General features: G+C 32.7%; 1 pseudogene; it reads right to left on the minus strand.

Annotated features, from left to right (window-relative positions):
• Positions 1–19,388, minus strand: part of LOC143637791 (kynureninase-like) — an 86,657-nt pseudogene that overhangs the window by 23,511 nt on the left and 43,758 nt on the right.

Below are 19,388 nucleotides of genomic sequence, written 5' to 3' on the forward strand. Positions count from 1 at the left end.
TAAAATACTCCTTTGAAGTAGAAACTAGTATTCTCCTCATTGTAAAGATGAGGAAGTGAGACTCCAGTAGCTTGATGTGTAGCCTAAGATTCCTCAGTTATTAGTTGTTGAAGCCCAACTGTAGTGATTGACCCTAAATATCAGAATATTCACATAAAATGCAAAGTCATGTAGGGCAAGCATTTTCAATGCCCTGGTAATTCCATGGAAACAACATCCAGGACAGGCTAAGTGCTGCACTTAGAATATTGAGGGGGGAGAATGCCAGACTGTTGACACAATTTAGATGGCAGAACTCCCACAATCTTTTTAGTATGAACAATGTACCCTCCTAAAATAAAACCTGCTCTTTGGACCTTCTTTGTTCTTCCAGAATCTCTGTAGTCAATTCTCTTTCTTCAAAATGGGTAAATCTAGATGTGTGATCTAGTGAACTTGAATAAGCATGGTCTTCCGTAGGTTATACCTTCAAGCCTACTAAAGGAAATGAGGACTGTTTAAAATCTTTCAAAAACAAAACAAAACAAATACATATAAGTATTTCAAGATACATTCACTCAAAAGGTACCACATTTAGAACCTAGGAAAACATTCAATTCATTATGAGCCCTCTACTTGGAATGTAGAGAAAGCAAAATCAAAACAAAATAGAAATGTAATCTAAACTGAAACCTTAGCATGGTTTACACAACAACAGCAACAAATCTCAATGTTATAACCTAACAATGCAGAATGAGAAAACTAAATTAGTTCTAAGTAGCTATTATCGTAACAAGCTTAAATCATTCCTAAAAATTGAAAATAAACAATAATAATCAAGATATAATCTCCTTGAACTTGGAAAAGAAATTCAATTTTTTTTAATCAAAGATTGAAAACCAAGCAGGAATTTAATTTACTTCGAATGGGGATAATTAACAAAATTTTGCGAGAAGTGAGGTGCTAGAAGACAGCCAGTAAATAAAAAGTAAAGATCGTGATATTCTTTGTGTTCTTTGAACATCATAAATTACATAAAAGGAGTTGCAAATAAATGTTAAATCAACAGTATGACTTGTTATAAAGGCATCTTTGAGGCATCACCAGATTCAGTTACAAAATGAAACAGCCAATCTTGATCTCCTCAACAAACCTTTAATGGCCCAACTTTTGGCATTAGTTTTAAATCTTTTATGCACTGAATTAAATTATCTTTTAAACCCCTCACCTTTGCTCACCCCAAACCTCAACAAAACTAAACAACATTCTAGTTTTTGTTACTTATATTAGAATAAACATCTAGTTCATCATTGGGGCAAAACTCAAAATGTGATAAAACCAGATATTATTTAAGAACATATTCAAGAAATGCTAATTTCATGAAGTCTCTTAACTTGACATTTTATGACCACACACTTAATAATTTCTGTGTTTAAGAATGAGAGCATGACTAGAAGTCTTTCTTTTTCCACTCTCTTCTCTCTCTGTCTCAAGGTCACAACTTAAAAGTAAATAGAATAGTTTTACCACTTTCACAGCTTTTTAAATGTGTTGAATCAGACAAATTGTTATAGCACTACAAAATCATGGAACATGTGAGTACAACATAATTGTTTAACCTGAATATAAACAAAATCTGCATAAATATTTAAGGATAAGTAAGAATGTCTGTCATTCTAGCATCTTCTGTAGCTAACTTCAAATAAACTACTCATCAAATCATCATGTTTCATGGAGTCCAAAATTCTACAAAGTTTGTTTTCTTCAAAGAATAATCATAAATTTACTAATTAAAATATTTTTAAAAATATTCTTCTTATTATTATTTTTTTAACCCGGGGAGACTTTATCACTGAGCCACATCCCCAATCCATTTGTTTTGTTTTGTTTTATTTTTGAGACAGGGTCTCACTAAGTTGCTGTGGGTGGCCTTGAACTTCCAATCCTCCTGTCTCAGCCTCCTAGTCCTTAGGATCACAGATCTTCATCAGTGAGTCCAGCTATATTCTTAATTTTCATGGTAAAAACATTGGCAGGTTGATTTAAAAAATATCTACATGCAAAGAGATACCTGCACTCCTATGTTTATTATAATGCTATTCACAGTAGCTCAGGTATGGAATTGGCTGAAATGGCCCATGATAAAGAAGTGTCCATGAAAAAAGAAAATATACACAATGAGATAGTATTTGACAAAAAAAAAAATAAAATTTTGTCATTCATGGTAACATAGATGAAACAGGAGGATATTATGTTAAATGGAATAAGCCAGGCACAGAAACACAAATACAGCATGATCTCATACATGTGTAAATGTTAGAAAAGTTGAGCTCATAGAAGGGAGAACAGTATAGGCTTATAAAAGTAAGGAATAAGGAGAATAATTGGAGTGTGAATGATGAGTATCCAACTAGTTAGATTGGAAGAAACATTCTGGTGTTTTACAATACACAGTGTTTCTATAGTCAATTAGAAATGCATTGTAGTCAGAAGAATGGGATCCTAATTTGAATAAGTTATACTTCATGGATGTATAATATTTCAAAATACATTCTACTGTCATGCATATCTTAAAAAGAACAAAAGAAAGAAAAATGAAAAAGAAACAGAAAGGAATGCATTATAGCCAGGCAGAGTGGTATACCTGGAGTCCCAACACACAGGAGCTGAAGCAGGAAGATCACTTGAGTGCAGAAGTTCCAGACCAGTCTGGAAAGCATGGTAAGACATTGATTAAAAAAAATACAAGTATTGTATTCTTCAAAATAGTCAGAAAAGAAGATTTTGGAATGCTTCACCACAAACAATAGGAGGTTAAAGTGAGAAATATGCTAATAACACTAACTTCATCTTAACACATTGTATACATGAATCAATCACACTGCATCTCTTCAATATGTATAATTATTATGCAGCAAAATAACAAAGCACATCCACATTAATAAAACAGAGATATATAAAAGGTACCTTTCTGTACATGAGTAAAGCAAAAAACTGAGTATGTCAGAGTTTGGGATAAAGTTTTCTGAACACATTTTAGGAAAGTAAAGGGAGAATGGAGAGAGTCATCACAGCCACAGATATGGCCAGTGGCAGGCGGATTCCAACCTTAACCTGATGCTTTACTTTTATCACTTGAGAATCACAAAGTTTAAAAGTTAAAAAAGATAATTTCAGAATGATCTATTTTTTTTTTCCATAAGCAAAAACAGACTGGAAAGATGAAGAGTGCTGAATTTGTAATCTTTTTTTTTTCCATACAAAGAGTGGCTCCCCTTTGTCCTTAAGATAAAACTAAAATTCCCTTCTTGGAACATAAGAACCTTAAAGTTCTGCCCTTGCTTAAGATGCATGTGAAACCACCTTGTCTTAGTCCCCCACTCTTCCCTGTTCCCCCAGAGTCTGAGTTAACAGTACGTCTCCAGTCAGCATAAATGCCCCCACCTTGGCAAAATTAACCAGCTTTTCTCTTGCCTTGGAATGCTCACACTGAGTGGTAAGTTCCAGAATGAGAGGGTTCATTTGTCTTCAATGATTTCTTGCCTACTGTTCTGCCCATAGTAGATGCTTAAGAAAAACATTTCATAGTTATTAAATAAGTATATGATATAGGACTTATGACTTAGTATTCTTTTGCACAAACATCAAATTCATCTTTATTCTCTCATTCTTGTCCCTCTATCCAAATTTTTCTCTATGCCCTTTTCATGAAGAAAAAGGAAACGGAGTCAAAGCTAGATGTATGATATTGAACTATACCTAAAAAAGACAGAGATGCTGACATATTCAACCAGGAAGGAAATATGAACTCGGCAGTTTAAAGTCCTGAAAGAAATGAACACAGAAACTCAGGAAGATAAGATGTTTCAGTTTCATCAATGTGAATACTAATTTATTTTAGTTTAGTTTATTTTGGGGGTATATGGGATTGAACTCAGGGGCACTCAACCACTGAGCCATATCCCCAGCCCTATTTTGTGTTTTATTAAGTAACAGCATCTCACTGAGTTGCTTAGTGCCTCGCTGTTGCTAAGACTGGCTTTGAACTCCAGATCTTTCTGCCTCAAGGGGGAAGTGAAGTAAGAAAAATAGAAGAAAATAGCAGCTCTCTATAGAGACTTTGTTTCAAACATAATTCTCTATTTATAAGTAGTAAATAGGATCTCAAAGATAATTCTCTATTTATAAGTAGTAAATAGGATCGTATCTGCAAACCAGGATAATAATACAGTTTTCTTTATAATAGGACTGAAATATTAATATCTTGATATGACAATGATGTCTTTCTGCCTCAAGGGGGAAGTGAAGTAAGAAAAATAGAAGAAAATAGCAGCTCTCTATAGAGACTTTGTTTCAAACATAATTCTCTATTAATAAGTAGTAAATAGGATCTCAAAGATAATTCTCTATTTATAAGTAGTAAATAGGATCGTATCTGCAAACCAGGATAATAATACAGTTTTCTTTATAATAGGACTGAAATATTAATATCTTGATATGACAATGATGTCATTAAATTCAGCAGTCAGAGCAATTAAATATATTTTTTAAAAAAACCCTCAAATCATAGATGCAAATTCTTGCATAGTTTTCTGTCATATGGTGCTCAAAAAGAAGGGATAGAGGGTTTTTCATATTCTAACTGCTATAAAGTAATAGGATCATTGGTGGCCCACTAGCTTTTATTGAATGATTTTTTCTTCATTTGATTCTTTATTCTGATATATAATGTTAATAACTGCCTTGTTATTTTAATCACTGGTGGTATCCATTTTTTAATCTTAATGAAATTCTAAACGTTATTTCTTCTGGAAAAATTTCAACTTCCTAAGATTAATTGCTATACATTTTCACTTGATAAAAAGAAATTCAACCATCTAAACCATGTACTCTAACAAGAAGGTGCCATTTTTATCTTATTAAAATTTGCTTTTTTTTTTCCAGAAACTCCTGTTGGATATACAATTCTTGGCCTGTCTTCTTTGATGTGCAGTATTTTCCAGGTTATTCAGCATATTTTCATGAACAACATCAATGATATAATACTTTTAATTTAAGTGGTCATGATAATATATGGTAAACTAGCTGGAAGTTTTATAAAATATTATTAATTTAAATAAAATTAGGAAAAAGAATTCTATTTAGTAAAACCACATGTGAAAGAGATCAAGTCTGGCCCCCAAATTATCTTTCTATGGAAGAGAGCAAACAGCCCGAACTTGGGTGATTGATGACTCCCCAAATATTTAACCAAACTCTTATAAAACAGGCAAACAGGTTGCAGTTTTACTTCCCTGATTTAGCTTATTTTAGTTGTTTAGTGATTTTGAAAGCAGCAAAACCAAAAATCAACGGAGCTTTCATTCTAAGTCAGACACTACTCTAAGCAGTCACTCCATCTTTAAAATACTCCTTTGAAGTAGAAACTAGTATTCTCCTCATTGTAAAGATGAGGAAGTGAGACTCCAGTAGCTTGATGTGTAGCCTAAGATTCCTCAGTTATTAGTTGTTGAAGCCCAACTGTAGTGATTGACCCTAAATATCAGAATATTCACATAAAATGCAAAGTCATGTAGGGCAAGCATTTTCAATGCCCTGGTAATTCCATGGAAACAACATCCAGGACAGGCTAAGTGCTGCACTTAGAATATTGAGGGGGGAGAATGCCAGACTGTTGACACAATTTAGATGGCAGAACTCCCACAATCTTTTTAGTATGAACAATGTACCCTCCTAAAATAAAACCTGCTCTTTGGACCTTCTTTGTTCTTCCAGAATCTCTGTAGTCAATTCTCTTTCTTCAAAATGGGTAAATCTAGATGTGTGATCTAGTGAACTTGAATAAGCATGGTCTTCCGTAGGTTATACCTTCAAGCCTACTAAAGGAAATGAGGACTGTTTAAAATCTTTCAAAAACAAAACAAAACAAATACATATAAGTATTTCAAGATACATTCACTCAAAAGGTACCACATTTAGAACCTAGGAAAACATTCAATTCATTATGAGCCCTCTACTTGGAATGTAGAGAAAGCAAAATCAAAACAAAATAGAAATGTAATCTAAACTGAAACCTTAGCATGGTTTACACAACAACAGCAACAAATCTCAATGTTATAACCTAACAATGCAGAATGAGAAAACTAAATTAGTTCTAAGTAGCTATTATCGTAACAAGCTTAAATCATTCCTAAAAATTGAAAATAAACAATAATAATCAAGATATAATCTCCTTGAACTTGGAAAAGAAATTCAATTTTTTTTAATCAAAGATTGAAAACCAAGCAGGAATTTAATTTACTTCGAATGGGGATAATTAACAAAATTTTGCGAGAAGTGAGGTGCTAGAAGACAGCCAGTAAATAAAAAGTAAAGATCGTGATATTCTTTGTGTTCTTTGAACATCATAAATTACATAAAAGGAGTTGCAAATAAATGTTAAATCAACAGTATGACTTGTTATAAAGGCATCTTTGAGGCATCACCAGATTCAGTTACAAAATGAAACAGCCAATCTTGATCTCCTCAACAAACCTTTAATGGCCCAACTTTTGGCATTAGTTTTAAATCTTTTATGCACTGAATTAAATTATCTTTTAAACCCCTCACCTTTGCTCACCCCAAACCTCAACAAAACTAAACAACATTCTAGTTTTTGTTACTTATATTAGAATAAACATCTAGTTCATCATTGGGGCAAAACTCAAAATGTGATAAAACCAGATATTATTTAAGAACATATTCAAGAAATGCTAATTTCATGAAGTCTCTTAACTTGACATTTTATGACCACACACTTAATAATTTCTGTGTTTAAGAATGAGAGCATGACTAGAAGTCTTTCTTTTTCCACTCTCTTCTCTCTCTGTCTCAAGGTCACAACTTAAAAGTAAATAGAATAGTTTTACCACTTTCACAGCTTTTTAAATGTGTTGAATCAGACAAATTGTTATAGCACTACAAAATCATGGAACATGTGAGTACAACATAATTGTTTAACCTGAATATAAACAAAATCTGCATAAATATTTAAGGATAAGTAAGAATGTCTGTCATTCTAGCATCTTCTGTAGCTAACTTCAAATAAACTACTCATCAAATCATCATGTTTCATGGAGTCCAAAATTCTACAAAGTTTGTTTTCTTCAAAGAATAATCATAAATTTACTAATTAAAATATTTTTAAAAATATTCTTCTTATTATTATTTTTTTAACCCGGGGAGACTTTATCACTGAGCCACATCCCCAATCCATTTGTTTTGTTTTGTTTTATTTTTGAGACAGGGTCTCACTAAGTTGCTGTGGGTGGCCTTGAACTTCCAATCCTCCTGTCTCAGCCTCCTAGTCCTTAGGATCACAGATCTTCATCAGTGAGTCCAGCTATATTCTTAATTTTCATGGTAAAAACATTGGCAGGTTGATTTAAAAAATATCTACATGCAAAGAGATACCTGCACTCCTATGTTTATTATAATGCTATTCACAGTAGCTCAGGTATGGAATTGGCTGAAATGGCCCATGATAAAGAAGTGTCCATGAAAAAAGAAAATATACACAATGAGATAGTATTTGACAAAAAAAAAAATAAAATTTTGTCATTCATGGTAACATAGATGAAACAGGAGGATATTATGTTAAATGGAATAAGCCAGGCACAGAAACACAAATACAGCATGATCTCATACATGTGTAAATGTTAGAAAAGTTGAGCTCATAGAAGGGAGAACAGTATAGGCTTATAAAAGTAAGGAATAAGGAGAATAATTGGAGTGTGAATGATGAGTATCCAACTAGTTAGATTGGAAGAAACATTCTGGTGTTTTACAATACACAGTGTTTCTATAGTCAATTAGAAATGCATTGTAGTCAGAAGAATGGGATCCTAATTTGAATAAGTTATACTTCATGGATGTATAATATTTCAAAATACATTCTACTGTCATGCATATCTTAAAAAGAACAAAAGAAAGAAAAATGAAAAAGAAACAGAAAGGAATGCATTATAGCCAGGCAGAGTGGTATACCTGGAGTCCCAACACACAGGAGCTGAAGCAGGAAGATCACTTGAGTGCAGAAGTTCCAGACCAGTCTGGAAAGCATGGTAAGACATTGATTAAAAAAAATACAAGTATTGTATTCTTCAAAATAGTCAGAAAAGAAGATTTTGGAATGCTTCACCACAAACAATAGGAGGTTAAAGTGAGAAATATGCTAATAACACTAACTTCATCTTAACACATTGTATACATGAATCAATCACACTGCATCTCTTCAATATGTATAATTATTATGCAGCAAAATAACAAAGCACATCCACATTAATAAAACAGAGATATATAAAAGGTACCTTTCTGTACATGAGTAAAGCAAAAAACTGAGTATGTCAGAGTTTGGGATAAAGTTTTCTGAACACATTTTAGGAAAGTAAAGGGAGAATGGAGAGAGTCATCACAGCCACAGATATGGCCAGTGGCAGGCGGATTCCAACCTTAACCTGATGCTTTACTTTTATCACTTGAGAATCACAAAGTTTAAAAGTTAAAAAAGATAATTTCAGAATGATCTATTTTTTTTTTCCATAAGCAAAAACAGACTGGAAAGATGAAGAGTGCTGAATTTGTAATCTTTTTTTTTTCCATACAAAGAGTGGCTCCCCTTTGTCCTTAAGATAAAACTAAAATTCCCTTCTTGGAACATAAGAACCTTAAAGTTCTGCCCTTGCTTAAGATGCATGTGAAACCACCTTGTCTTAGTCCCCCACTCTTCCCTGTTCCCCCAGAGTCTGAGTTAACAGTACGTCTCCAGTCAGCATAAATGCCCCCACCTTGGCAAAATTAACCAGCTTTTCTCTTGCCTTGGAATGCTCACACTGAGTGGTAAGTTCCAGAATGAGAGGGTTCATTTGTCTTCAATGATTTCTTGCCTACTGTTCTGCCCATAGTAGATGCTTAAGAAAAACATTTCATAGTTATTAAATAAGTATATGATATAGGACTTATGACTTAGTATTCTTTTGCACAAACATCAAATTCATCTTTATTCTCTCATTCTTGTCCCTCTATCCAAATTTTTCTCTATGCCCTTTTCATTCAATTTCCTAATAACTGTCAACTGTAATGCTTTCTCCATCCCATATGCCATTACTGCATTTTAGATAGTGAGCATTTCCCTTTTCTATTATTGCAAAGATCCATCAGTTAACTGACATTCCAATTCTATTCTTTTTTTACATTTTAATATTTTATTTACTTTTTAAAAATCATGGTAAGAACATGTAACCCCATCCTCCTGACAAATTTAAGTGTACAACACTGTGTGAAACTACAGGCACAATATTGTAAAGCTCTCCAGAATGTAATCAACTTACATAAATAAAACTTCATCATGTTTCTATTTTTGAACTCTGCAAAGATTGCTATATATCTCAGAATAGATTCAGAGTCCTACCACTTCTCCTCACCTCCTCTGCTACCCCTCTGCTTTGAACTCATCTCTAGCCTGTTATCCACAATAGTGCTTTGGCTGGTCTTCCAAAGTCCACTCCTAACCCTCTTACAGTTTATTCCCAACAGAACCCCTGGTGTGATCATTTTAAAAGTTTTATGTCAGGGTCACTCTTCTGTCAACATAGGCAATGGATTCAAGTCTCCATATTGCCAACCAAGGGCTTGCATCATTTGCATGCTTTTATCTCTTGTCCATCTGTCTCCAGCTCTTTCAATCTATTGCAGCTTGTGGATATGCTTTTCTTCAAGCATCCAAGATGTACACTTGTCTTAGAATCTTTGATAAAATGCCTCTTCTAACCAAAATTCTTTCCACAGGTAAATGCTTCACCCTCTTTTTCTTTTCTTCACGTTTTCATCTGATTCTTACTTTCTCAATGTGATCGTTCATGAATGCCTTTTTAATATTGCACATTGATAAGCATGTCACATTGATAAGCATGCCACTAGTATGTTCTGATACTTCCTTTCCCCCTTATACTTTAAAAATCATCTATAAGACGTACTGATTTTTCAGACATCATGTTAGAGACTCTATTTTGTGTGAGTGTTTTTGTTTTTTTTTTTTTTTTTTTTTTTGGTATATTCCAAATGACTTAAAAAAATTCCTGGAGTGTTATAATAGATGCTCAATAAATATATCTTTAATGAGTGTAAATGTTGCACAGGGGCATTATGAAACTGTGATTTCAAGAAATAAAACTCAAAATTCTTCGGCAGCATATAGTGAAAATATCAACTTCTTTCATGAACAACATTTTAGACTTATTTGCTCTTTCTTTTTGTTTGATCCAAATTCTGTTTTCTATTATTAGCCAAAGTGATCGATAATCAATCCAATTTGTATAACCAAATGTAAACTAATGTGGGTTTGAGTATAATGGAAGTCTGCTTCTGGCAAGCATTCAGTATGGTAGGGTTTGGGCTTGGTTGCATAGCTACATAAATTCCCTGGTAAAATTCTTCAGCCATGACTTCATGGCAGGGCATTAATGTTCTTAATCTATCTTTGCAGTGAGTAGAAAAGTTGGGAAAACAGAGAAACACTTGCTACACTTCAGTAGATATTGGAGTTCAGAAATAACAGCAGTTCAAACACATATAAAGAAGGTAATGCTAGTCCATACAAATATAGACCAGAGGGCATTAGGTATGAACTAAAAACAAGGTCAAAAATCACAATAGAAAAAAGTGAGAAAAAGAGCAAGAAGAATTTAAAGCTAGGAAGTTGTAAATTAGCACCTTGGTGAGGAAAGTAAAAGCATGGCTAGGTGATAAACACAGATTCAAAGGTCCTAAGGAAAACAGACAAACAAAAAAAAAAATTTTCAAACTGACAAAATAAGTTGGTTCAACTGATAAGTTGTATACTCATCCCTAGACACCAGCAGCCAGCCATAGGCATAGCTGATATAAGGCTTGACATTGCATGACAGGAAGTAGGTGGAATATCACCTCACTCCTTGCAGAGAGAAGATCTCTATCAATTTCTATTTTCTAAAAAAAATTGTTTATTCAGAATTGCTGGGCTCTGTTCTAACCTGTGTGATTTAACATTACTCTAGAAAGTAGTTTGAAGAAAGTTTACTAAGTTCAATTTGTTTACTTTCTCTCATTTGCTCACCCACCTGTAAATACACAGGGGGGCTCATACTCAATTGCCTTCTCAAATCCCACTCTGTAGAAGAGCCATTCAAATATGTCCAGTGAGCTAACAGTATGACAAGCATACTCATTAAAATGCACTTCCTAAAATAAAAAAAATGCAGATAATGAAAATTGTTTTCTGAAGTCTCAGGATAATATGCTGTTCTTATAAGAACCAAATTGATATTTTTGATATAACTACATTACTAATCAGAAAGCTTTTGGCTGGGCATGGTGGCATAAGCCTATAATCCTAGTAGCTTGGGAGGCCAAGGCAGGAAGATTGCAAGTTCAAAGCCAGTCTTAGTAACTTAATGATGTCCTAATCAACTTAGTAAAACCCTGTCTCAAAATAAAAAAGGACTGGAGATATAACTCAGTGGTTAAGTACCCCTGGGTGGTTTGATCTCTGGCACACACACACACACACACACACACACACACACACACACACACAGAAAAAAAAAAGCCTTTGAAATTTTTCTGAATATACTTTTTGAATTGTCTTATCTTAAAATATAGGTTTATAATGCTTTGAAATGCTTTGAAATAAATACAGATGTTCCAAGTACAAAAAGAGAAAGATGTCTCAATCTCAGACTTTAGAAAGAACTATACAAAGCTAGATACACTGGTGCACAGCTGTGATCCCCGCTATTCAGGAGGCTGAGGCAGGAGGATTGCAGGTTTAACCAGGCCTGGAAAACTCAATGAGACTCTGACTCAAAATAAAAATATAAATACATAAAAGAGTTGGGGGAACCCTCTGTGGTATAGTACCCCAGGATTCAATCCCAGTATCACCCCCCCACACACAAAAAAAGAGACAATGTAATTTGAATTTTGTTCATCAATGCTGATTAAAATCTCATGAAGAATTTTAACTATGTAGCTAATTTTCATGTATATATTTGGTCTTCACAGAAGCATATGGAAATGCATATTTAATTTGTCAGAGTTTTGCAAGTCACACCCACCTTCAGAATAATGTGCAAAGTAAAAATCTTCCATATGCTGGAAAATGGTTAGTCTATTATGCTGAGAGTAAAGAGGTATATATTTAACAAAATTCAAGAGAAAATTCTTGATCACTATGGATTGTTAAAGAAATATTAATGAAAATATCCCTGCATGCAAAAATTTAGAATTGAAGGTTTAAATTTATAATCAATTTTTTTCAATCATATCACTTAAGATAAAGTCTTACTAGGATCATATTCCCCTTACATTAAAAAAGTTCCACATACTTTTTAGGCATATATTGCCATGGTCAATGTCAAATCTTCTGAGCCCTGACCAAAGCTGATGGGAATAGGAAATGATGTGGGAACCAACAGCATGCTACCTGTACAGGAGCTGATCATAAAAGTGATGGATTAAAGGGTAATTCCTACCCAAATTATCTTCTTTGGAGAGTAAAAGCAGGTAAACAAAGATAAAATGGATCCCATAGTTTAGATGTTTGTCCTGAGCATATATTCCAAGTGTCCTGGGGTCTGTAAAGCTAACCCCAGTATTCGATGTCTCAGGACCCCCACTGGTCTGTGTGTGAAGAGTCCACATACAAGAGCCACCTACATACACAGTACATGTGACATGACAACAAACCTCTAGCCTGGCTCCTTTGGCACTCATAAAGAACATGATGAATACATGCACTTTGTAAATAAGAATACATTAAAAATTAGCAAGTTAGTTAAAAAAACCTGTATATTTCAAATGTCTCTTTCAGGAAAAAACTTGAAGCAATTAAAACAAAAGCTGAAGCTCTTTGATAAGTTTTACTTTTAATGTCTGAAAAGATCATTGACCCCCATATATCTTCAGAGACAACAGACTGCATTTTAGAACAAAAAATAAATTTTGAGGTTTCAAAGGATTTCAGTGTTCTTGAATTAATGATTATGTAATTATTATCTGAGAGTAGTGATTTGTGAACAGAAGTGGACTTAATGTATTTTTAAATACAGATAATTACTATTTTGGCTTAATTTAAGAACTAGGATTATTTTATCTCCTGAGTAGCAAAAAACAAACAAACAAAAAATAGATTATTTACTGAATTTATTTTAAACTGTGATCACACTTCCAAACAAATAAGTTATTTTTATGATCGCAGCTTAAACTCACCATACAGGAAAATTATTTGGAAAATTTTACATAGTTGAAACTGTCAAGCCAAGAAAACAAGAAATCCTTTCCTAACAATTTTTATAAAACAGTTTCTGAATGAAAATAAGTTTAGGTTATGTGTTATGATGCTACAGATGAGTGTTCTTTAAGTATGTTGCCCATTTCTGGACCCCTTGGAGGGACAATTTGAAGACCAAGACAGAGGACAAATGTAATGCATGAGTGTGGCTCTAGAAATAAGTGAGAGCTTGAAATCCTGATTTTACCACCATGTATAATTTCTAAAATATTTTATGATAATGAGGCAAAATTTAAAATGTTAAGTCAATAACTCAGATTCCATAAAAATTCTAGTAAAGAGATAAAGAGGAAAAGATCACTTGACATATCCCTTTAAAAAATGCCATTTAAATAATTCTTTCTTCTTTTTATACCTTCTTAAATTTATGAAATTTATGAAGTGAATCTCTCTTATAGGCAACATTTTCAGCTTTCAAAGTAACAGAGAGTGAATTTATTCACTTAGTTAACACTGTGTTCTATTTTACAGAGGATTTGTGTCTTTAGTTTCCTACCTCCTTGCTCAAGCTTTTCCCAAGAACCTCTGAGTTAGTCATTTTTGTCTCCACAGCTACTATGGAAAAATTAGTCTGAGAATTCTCCAGGCCCATTAATTAGAGTTGCCTTAGGACACATATTCTAATTTTGGGTTTTCTGTCATTTATCTCACTCTTTGAATATTTAAGTGATCTCTCTCCAAAAGGCCAGTAAGATTTAAAAATCATAAACAATAACCTTTTTTTAATTCCATCAAGAAAGTTTTATTTATTTAAATTTTTTTTTTAGTTATACATGGACACAATATCTTCATTTTGTTTATTTATTTTTATGTGGTGCTGAGGATCGAACCCAGTGCCTCACATGTGCAAGGCAAGCACTCTGCTACTGAGCCACAAGCCCAGTCCAAAAGTTTTATTTTTTAAGAAAGATTTTTGCACAGAAGTATTTTTTGGTTATATTTGCTTATGCTTTCTTAATCAATTAAGGATTGTTTCCTTAATTTTACATGAACAATGACCAGCTTAGAAAAATACCTGTGTCAGAGTAAAATGTGAACTTTATCTTATTAAATTTTTGAAATAGAAAATAGACACACACACACACGTGCATACATATATGCACACATATTCATATGCATACAGACATACTGGAAGTTCTCATCATCTAAAGACAAAAGAGAAAATGTCTCTTAATAAAATCAATTTTAAACCTAGCAAAGAAAAAAATTGTCACTGAAATGCATATTAAAATATAAAGTTAAAAATTATAAAAGATTTAAACTTATAATTTGACAACATTTAGATTAAATTTATAATATGCTCATCTTAAAAAGACAATATAGTAAATATAGGTTTCTTTTTTTGGCATGTACTTTGACAAAATGATACTGTAGCAAAATATAATCCACTTCATATTATGTTTAACTTTTCAGCATGACCTTTAAGGTAATAGTTTTTAAAGATGTTTTTTTAGTTACTCAGCATTTTCTTTATACTGTTAATATTCAAGTCATATGCTTTTGAAGTACCTTATCAAATCTCTTTTACCTAATCTACTAAGGATTCCTTGATAAATTCTCTCAGATGCTAATGGAAACATTATATTAATGACAATTTCAGAATCACATACCAATATTAAACTCTCCAATTCACTGTTACGTTGCTGGAATCCACTCTGCACCAAGGGACTGCCCATTCCCTTAATACTTTTCTTATCTCAGCCTTGATTAGTGTCTAAGCCTGCTGTTTAAGCACACACAAGGAATTCCCCCTTCCGTGGACTCTCACCTTCATCCTGTTCTTCCTCTTTCTTCAAGGCTTTAACTATGAAATTCTTGTACTATTAAACACATAGTCAATCATTTAAACACACACACACTCTCTCTCTCTCTCTCTCTCTCTCTCTCTCTCTCTCACACACACACACACACACACACACACACACACACTTTAAAGTACTTGTTAAAGGGTGAATAATTAAAACAAGAAACGTTATTTGGATAGCATTTCATTGAAATAATATATTTAGACACTAGATGTCACCTTTCTTTGAGCAACAAAGATGACTTCACAAAGTGTAATATATATATGAGCAGTTACATTCATTCTGGTATACTCGATGTTCTCCATATGGTTCTCAGCTATCATACTGAATAATTTAACAACACAAACTCTCCATAGTCTCTCTAATGTTCTAAGAAAATTGAAAAAAAAAATTACAAGTGATGGAAGATTTGTTAAACATATTTAATTAGCTGATCCTCAAAGCCTAACAGCTAAAATATAATGATTAACTGGCAAGAGTTAGTCCTCATACAGGAACTTTTGAAGTTTAAGTTGTATTTAATCTCTGCGCTATACATATTTTCCACAAGCAATGTTTCTTCCCCTCATTTTTAAAATAATTTTACTTATTGAATATTATCCTAACATCTAAACAATGAGTCTTGCTCAACGTGATATTTTTGCCTTTCAAGTCTTCCTGTTGCTTACTCTAACACTCTTGTGGAAGGTGGTGTTTATTTGTAGCTTCATAAAAAAGTAAAATACATTTATGGAACACAAAGTAAAGTTTGGCAAAGCATTTCTTTTTCTCTCAGGGATACTGAACAGATTATATGAAAATAACAGATCCTTGTATAAATAAATCTGCTACTTTCCATCAGTAATTAAAAAGCTCTAATTCTCTAACACAAATCAAATACATTGCATGATACCTTGTAGAGGAGAGGAAATTAAGGATAGAAATTGGCAGCACTTGAATTAGTCACTAGGCATCACATTAAGAAAAGTTAAGAATGTGAGAAAACAACATGAATAAGCTCGGAACAGGGTTTCCAGCCAGGTGCAGTAAGTAACCCACGCCTGTAATCCTAGTGGCTCAAGTGGCTGAGACAGAAGGATCATGAGTTCAAAGCCAGCTTCAGCAACTTAGTGAGGCTCTAAGCAACTCAGTGAGACCCTAAAATACCAAAAAAACAAAACCAAAAACAAACAAACAACAACAACAACAACAACAACAACAAAAAGGCTGGGGATGTGCCTCAGAGCTCAGTGGTTAAGAACAGGATTTCCTTTAAGGCAGAATTTACTAGTCAAGCCTGATTTGAGTCCCAACTGTCTCCAGAGTGAATTGGATAAAATGCAATGCATATATTTTCAAAAAAGCTAAAAGCATTGCTCTCACACAAATACAAAGTGAACACGCAAGAAATATGTCATTCAACTTAGTAATTAATGGGAGAACCAGTGAGATGAAAAGGGCAGTAAAAAAGAAAGTTCAGGAATGGGGATTTATACAGTCAGTTGGGGAAAGATCTGTTGAAATAAACTTGGTGACAGGTAAAAATTATTTAAAATCCTATAATGTCACAAACTGTAACTCTAGAGGTTATCTTTACTGCATGAAAAAAATGATCTCCACTGGGCAGAAGTCTGTATGTTAGTATACAAATTTACAATGAGTAAACACAATATCTAGGAGTAAATATTATATAATTACCGAATAACATTAAAGAATGCCCCAATGACATTGTTAAAAATGTCACCCATCATTTTTTAAAATTTCTCTTATTTTGGATTCTTAAAATATAGCTCCACAAGTATCAATCACATATAGTAAAATGCTGAAGTGTTTACAATTAGTGCTTTAGATGCATCATCTCATTTTTTTCTCACAAAATTTGACTATGAGGTAAATGCTGATAATATTTCCATTAAGAGGCCTAAACAGATCAGCAAGAAGTCAAGCTAGAATATGAACCTGGTCTACTATAATTTAATTAAAGGAGAATAAGAAATGGCTAGGGTGGTGAGTCATCATACAAAAGCAGGAAACATCTTGGGTACCACCTATGTGGAAAATAATTGTGCTATGTGAGATGCTATCAATGGGATTTGCTAAAAATATAGAAGAGGACTTTTAAAATATGTATACTAACCTTATAATATATACTTGATAATGTTCTCTGAGTATTTGAGACAGAGAGAAAAATCTAATGTAGTAACAACAATGAAGATGTATGACTTATTAAATGTCTGTCTAAAGGAAATGTGCTCTTTAATTTAAAAATTTTAAAATTGTGAAGAAATTTTAGACACTATTAAATAAATAATAGAAAACCATTTTAAATTCCTAGGATTTATATATGCACATAACTTCAGAAATGTGAGGTGCTGCAAGACATATTACTAATTCCACTTCAATTCCTGTAAAGATTATACCACTCAGCCAGTGTCTGAAAGGATTCAGAAAACTAATCAAACATTATTATGTTATCTATTGGGAGTCTAGACAGTCTCCCCATCACACACATTCCAATACAACAAGAATAAAAAGGCTACCCCCCTGACTTCTCAGAATATTATTCCTTTATCTCCATACCAGATAAAAATAAAAGGAACAGTTATAAGTTCCTCAGTCAAATAAAAATGTGTAAATGTGTTGGTGTATTACATTTGCATTTATACTTTCTTTAAAACATAAAGAGAGTTATATAAAATAGAAAAGTACTACTTTTTTATGTCATCAGTGTTGTTCAGTGTTTAGCTTCTTCAGGTTTCATGGAAAATAAAATCTTTTAGGACAAAAGATATTCCCTACAAGCCATCCTGTAACATTTTATAGCTTTAAAGGTAGATTTAATTTTAATAAAACATGCCACGTTCAAGCCTCTATTAGGCACAGCTCTGGTATTCTTTGATTTATTCATCATTGTGAGGAATCCAAAATTTTCTAAAGTCTAATTTTTGAAAAACCAAATTCAAGCAGTCTTTTTTTCATATAACCATTTGCTCTAGCTGATTGCAGTGGCTCATTTTAGCATTGAAGCTTCCCTTTTATGACTAAATTTCTTGTTCAACCAATTGAAGTCTTTCAAAAGCGTTTATTTTTGATAAAACATTTTAATGTTAATAGAGTAGTAAAATAATTGCAATCCAATCCTGATTCCCATTGGATAGCATCTTAGAAATTTCTGTAAATTTTTCATACTATGAAAATGCATTTATTTGTTCATCGCCAAAGAAGAATTTGAAGATGGTACTCACGTAGGTTTTATTGTGTGGGCATGCTTTTCATGGACAAAGGCACCAGCAAGACCTCCTGCTCCTGCATTTAAATACTGGATGGAAAATAAGTTAAATTTTATGAATCTACCTAAATATATTAAAATAAACAATATCATAGTTTTTAAATAAAAATATAACATTTTACTTTAAAATTTTTGAACGTTTGAAATAAAACAGAATCCTGGGGAATCTTATTAAATGAAAACCTAATGAAAATTTGTATTGTTAGGTTGATAACAAAACTGGTCTTTTTAAAAGTTTGATCAAATTTTTCCTCAGTTAGTAGATAGTTCCATTGAGGTCTAATTTCAAAGCTCCCATATTTAAATTATTTTGCCACAAGAATATTGAAATAATAATAAAAGCATCACATTTTTAAATGCCTATATTAAATTTGTTTTATTTTCACCAATTAATTAAATTTTCTTCAAATACCAAGCTGATTGCCTAAGAATTATATTTACATATGTAGAAATTTCACAGCTTACTAACACTAAGAATCCTAATCAATTTGAATTAAGTTCTAATTGTGGGACTCTTTCTCTAGAACCTTTTGATTTTTTCATAACAGGTTAGGAATTAAAGAAATATGTTCTCTGTAATGATGGAAGTGCTAAAATTAAATATCATATCATTCTTCATACAATTCTACTTATAACCCAAATCAGACCATACAGTAATGAAAGAAATGGAGCAAAGTAACTTCAATCTTTGAAATTGGCCCATGGAGCCAGTTTTTCCTTTAGATTAATATCAATGTGAAATAAAAGGCTATAAATATGTTAAATTGTTTTTACCTTGTAGGAACACCAGCAGGCAAAATCGAGTCCCCAGTCATGTAAGTGGAGTTCAACATTTCCAACTGCATTTGCCAGATCAAAGCCAACAAAACAACCCTAAGAAAGAACATGAAAAAATCTGAATTTATTGCAATGATTAAAAATAGTAACACAAATATCTTTAAGTAAATTTTTAGCAAACTGTTATGCCATA

Source organism: Callospermophilus lateralis, unplaced genomic scaffold (assembly GCF_048772815.1).
Source record: "Callospermophilus lateralis isolate mCalLat2 unplaced genomic scaffold, mCalLat2.hap1 Scaffold_161, whole genome shotgun sequence".
Lineage (NCBI taxonomy): Eukaryota > Metazoa > Chordata > Mammalia > Rodentia > Sciuridae > Callospermophilus > Callospermophilus lateralis.